A 5,454-nucleotide genomic window follows, 5' to 3' on the forward strand; every position below is an offset into this window, starting at 1 on the left:
TTTCTGCAAACTTATATACCCCTAGTACCACATGGCTTCCTGGAGTTCATTTGAAACCATTTTCTGAGAAACTGCCTGATTTCGAATTGCCCATCTTTTGTTCAGATAAACTCTGTTCATTTTCAGTTGGTCTGAAATTTTGTTTCTTTTTTTAGGACTACTATCATTATGCTTTGAACATGCTATGTACAAGCTTAAAGATATTATTACTTCAGGACTAGCAGTTAGCGTAATGGCTATGTTGCTGGACTCCCATGTAGTTGACCGTGGTTCGCGTCCTGGACTGGGTGGCTTAAAACTCACACCAGGCGCATGTGCGTGCATGTGTGCCCAAGATCCCGAGAGGAGAACGGAGAAGGGATTGCAGCGTGGCCATCCCCCCTGAGGGGGTGATTTCTTGCTTTCTATCTCTCTGTCTCTCTCTGTCTGTCTGGCAAGTGCATGCACCCTATAGCAAAAACCTCTCAAAAAAAGAAAAAAAAAGATATTTTTACTTCATTTTAGCATTTGGAACTTCTGTAGTGGTCACTTGCTCTAATACCAGGCCTGTGGTAAATGTTAAAATTTTTGAAAGAAGTTGTGAAATTAAGAAAGTTTCTTTCTAGTATGGTTCAAGTTCAGATGATTGACTTAACTGACTAACCATACTCCTCAAAGGGAGAGGAAAAAGAGTTTTGTTTCAGACAAAGCAGTTTTTGACAGAGACTGAAAGTTGTCCTTCAAAAATCTAAAGAACTTGACTTAGAGATGATTGGCTTAACTGACTAACCATACTCCTCAGAGGGAGAGGAAAGAGTTTTGTTTCAGACAAAGCAGTTTTTGACAGAGACTGAAAGTTGTCCTTCAAAAATCTAAAGAACTTGACTTAGTGAAGCAGACTGGCTAAAAAAAAAAAAAAAACAAAAAAAAAAAAAACAAAGCCTGAATTTAAGGCATTATATATTGTATCCTGGGAACTTGAGAATCATCATAAAAAAGGCGCTGATGTTGTAATTTCTTTGGGAGTTATTTGTAAGATTCTTTTGAGCATTCCTTTGGGAATTAGTCTGTTCACATGCAGGCTAAGTACAGGAATGTCTTATCTGATTCGTCCTAGAAGTATAAAATGGATGAGGTACAAACTTAAGCAATCCCAGGAAGACAGCACCCTTTCCCCATCACTTTCAACATAGAAACGAATGGGGATTTGATTGTTAATCTTGGGTATACTATTTGGGAATAACAAAGCCGAGACATAATGAGAAAGACATTTTACCTAAAAGAATCATTAATTCCATCCCTTTTAGGTTAATGCCTTACTATAGAAGAAAGAATAATCATGAAATGGTTACTAAGCTGCCACACCCAAGGTTCTTATTCCCTATATGAGCCGAGAAGACATGTCCAGTCTTTCTTTGAAGAGAGGTGGAAATACTTGGTAGAATGCATAAGCTTTGAGGTCCCATAGGGAACTGGTAAACCTTAGGCTAGTTGTTTAGCTTCTCTCAGTTCTGGTTTCCTTGTAAGGGGGACATTTTCTACTTCATGGAGTATCAATAAAGATGAAAGAAGCTGCAGTATGGGCAGTAGAATGTCGGGTGCAGATTTTGAACCAATGTCAATCTCCCCAGCTCCCGAGCGCTTTAATGATCGGCATGCTAGGGTAGATTAGCTTCTGATTTCTCAGGTAATAGCAAGCTCCAACAGAAGAGGTCAGAGGCAAAGACAGACCCAGAGCTAAAGGCATTTCCCTGAAGATGCACCTGTGTGACAAGGCTTGAACCTCCAGGTGAGCTGCCTGTAGCAGAGTGGATGCAGCATAAAAACGACGAGTCCAGGGGAACCCAGGGCAAGCCACTCCAATCTTGCAATTTTGCCTGGGCTAAGTAAAGAAACCTGGACATCTCTTGCTCTAGAAACTGTTGCAAGATTTCTTAGAATTTTGGAATTCCACCTTGATGATTTTTTTAAGGTGTCCCAACTAGACCACTTACCAGAGGAAATGAATCTTTCTGCTGACTGTTTCATCTCTCTAATTGAACATAAAGGGAAACAGCAGTACTTTGTAAAATGTACCCAAGAAAATATAATTATTGTTTAAAAAAATAGGCAAGACCAGCCAGACGGATAAAGATGTATGGGTTAATTGCTGAATCTGCGTCTCACCTGCATCTTTTATGTGGCAGATATGAATGCTTTATAGGTAATGAGGTCCTCAACAGGAGAGTTATGGCCTAACGGCCTGACATTTGTAAAGCTATAAAATGTAGGGGGAGATTTAACAAGCAAGATGAGCTGCCCTCCTGCATATTAACACAATTATGCACCTATGCACAGGGCTAGGAGTAAATAGTGTATTTATAGCATTAGGATTCTCCAAAGGATATTAAGCAGACATTGCAATTTGCATTTTAATTTTCTCACAAGAAAATCTTTCTATTTGTCTTAAAACTTCCAGGAGCTCTAAGCCTTTTTAGCTTCTCCAGTGGCTTTACCTTTGTATTGTTTAGTATCAGGGCTAGTAGGACTGACAGTACACTCCGGTTCTTATCCCTACCGTGAGGGGTTGAGGCTTTGGTGGAGGGTGGTTCAAGATGTCTAACAGGGAGATGTACTATACTGGGAGGTCAGTGGTTCTGGAAAGTCATAGAATATTCATGCCCACTTCCATGTCGTTGACTGTCAGTTTTCCTCAATATTTGGTTTTCCTGTTCCTTGCCTAACTTTCTCCCCTAAGGCTTATGAGGTACCTAATAGTCTGTTAGAATAGGCTAATTTTTAAGTATTTTTTATTTTAAGCATGCAAAGAGAATAACATTGTAGGCACTAGTAGAAGTGAAACAGATTAGGAAACCAGTTAAAAGAAGAAAGGAATATTTCAGCAGTGCTTCCTCCTTGAACCATGTTTTATCAAGAACTTAAAAGCTTTTTCCAATCTGAATTCCTCTGAATTGTAGAAGCTAGATACCTCTTCTCTGTTTACTAAAATCTAAAATAAAGATATCAGCAGGGCAATGATTCCTTGAAGACACTAAGAAAGAATCATCCCTTTTCTCTTCCTGGCTCTGGTAGCTTCTGGAAATACTTGGCGTTTCTTGGTTTGTAGCTACGTTACTACAATCTCTGGTTCTTTCGTCACGTGGCCTTCTTCTCAATGTGCCTGTACCTTGTATTTCTAAATAAGAACATTGTAAAGGACTTTTGTAAGGACCTCTCTAATCATCAGTGAATTTAAGTCTTACTCTAATCCCATTTTAGTATGATTGCATTTGCAAACAAAGACTATTTCTTTTTTTCTCTTCCACTGCTTTCCCCCTTTTTTGGAGATGTTTGCTATAAGCCATGTCTTCTCACCAAATAGACAGAGAGAGACAAAGAGACAGAGAGCGAGAAATCACCTCTTAGGGGGATAGCCATGTTGCAATCCTTTCTCTTCCATTCTCCTCTGGGGATTTTGGGCACATATGCACATACACTTGGCATGATTTTCTTTTCTTTCTTTTTTTTTTTTTTGAAGTTAAGGCAATATTTATTCAATTTCCTTTTAATCATATTTTCTGAGGCATAAGTGGTTATTTGAAAGAATACGGCTTTTTTAAGGCCTTGAATAGTTGGGTTTTAGTTCAGAAATACATCATGGCTGACTGGTGTGAATTTCAGAGAACATTCCCTGACATGGGCTCTTACTCATGATAAATGCATTGTCACCTCACCATTGCTTGATCAAACTCGATTGCTATTTCAGCAGCAGAGTGTGGCTGGTTATGGCGGCTGCTCGAAGGTCACCTGTTTTACTGTGGCCTGGCCCAAGAACTGGCCACTGTGGGCTCCGTGGTCTCTCAGGCCGTACTCTGACTGATGAAAACACCTCCAATGCAAGCTGATCCAACAGCATATTTTCCACCTCAACGCCTTAGTTCATGAACCAGGTGTGCAGTAATTCTTGATCCAGAACCTCCCAATGGGTGACCCAAAGCAATGGCTCCACCATTCACATTGGTTTTACTCTGGTCAAGATCCAAACTCTTCTCAACAGCCAAGTACTGAGGAGCAAATGCTTCATTCACCTCTACCAAATCCATGTCCTTAAGACTCAGTCCTGTTTTCTTCAGTGCCCCATTGATAGCAGGGACAGGACCAATACCCATGATAGAAGAATCACATCCACAATTCTTGCCAGTGGTGTGAAGTCATGTTTTTTAACAGCATCTTCACTAGCTATGATAACAGCTCCAGCACCATCAGATACCCCCTACGCGTTCCCTGCAGTGACGGTTCCTTCTTTCTTGAATACTGGAGGAAGTTTATGTAACTGTTCCAGGGTCGTCTGGGGCCTAGCATGCTCATCTACTTGCATTGTCTGTTTCCCTTTCTTTGTCTTCACCTCAATTGGTACCATTTCATCATTAAAGTAGCCAGCATCATTAGCTGAAATAGTAGAAATACTATCAGTAGAGTGAAAAAAAAAAAAAAAAAAAAAAAAAAAGAAACAAAAAAATAAAACAGCAAGATTCTCTGCAGTAATTCCCATGGGGAGTTGGACCTGCTGATCTGTTAATCCTGCCCACAAAGAATCTTCCAGCTTGAGATCTGATCCAAACTTGGTTCCAAAACACACATTTCTGACACAGTAAGGGGACTGGCTCATGCTTTCAGTTCCTCCACACAAGACAACTTCAGTATCTTTAATACAAATTTCCTGACATCCATTCACAATGGACTGGAAACCAGAGCCACAGAGCCTATTAACAGTGAGAGCTGGAGTCTCTTTTGGGATTCCCACACGCAAACCAACATGACTTGCCAAGTATGCAGCATCAGAAGAACTCTCCATGACATTGCCTACAATGATACTGTCAACAGTTTCAGGTGAGACTTTTCCAGCAGACAAGGTGGCCCTGGCAGCAAATTCAGTCAAGCCAGTAGCAGTGAAGTCTTTTAAAAGACCTCCATAAGCTCCAAAAGGCGTTCGCTTAGCAGCACAGCAAACACACCTCGGAGCAGGGCCATGGCGGAGGCTCAGTTAAGGAAGCGTCAGTCTCAGCTCTCATCTCTGCCCTGGCATGATTTTCAAACCACTGGGTTCAGGACTCGAACTGCGATGGTCTATGTGGGAATCCAGTGCCTCAACCACTACAGCACGTAATGGCCTCTCTCCCCAATTCCCCTTTTAAATTTATGATAGAGCACATGCATGCTCAAATGAGAGTGAGAGAGAGAAACACTCTCTGCAGGGTCTGGTCATACTGTGAATCCCCTTCCTACAGTCTTCCAGCTTGTTAAATCTTTTTTTTTTTTTAAACATTAATAAAAAAATTCACTTTTAATTATTGTACATCTTTATGGCATACCTTTTTTTTTTTTTTTTGAGAGAGTTTTGCTATAGGGTACATGCACTTGCCAGAGAGACAGAGAAATAGAAAGCAAGAAATCACCCCCTCCCCCCCCAGGGAGATGGCTATGGCACAATGCCAC

General features: G+C 40.8%; 1 pseudogene; it reads right to left on the reverse strand.

Moving 5' to 3' along the window:
* Positions 1-3,818: 3,818 nt before the first annotated feature.
* Positions 3,819-5,025, reverse strand: LOC106734459 (3-ketoacyl-CoA thiolase, mitochondrial pseudogene; annotated as a pseudogene).
* Between the last annotated feature and the right edge of the window lie 429 nt (positions 5,026-5,454).

This window comes from Tupaia chinensis, unplaced genomic scaffold (assembly GCF_000334495.1).
Source record: "Tupaia chinensis unplaced genomic scaffold, TupChi_1.0 Scaffold000119_1, whole genome shotgun sequence".
NCBI lineage: Eukaryota > Metazoa > Chordata > Mammalia > Scandentia > Tupaiidae > Tupaia > Tupaia belangeri.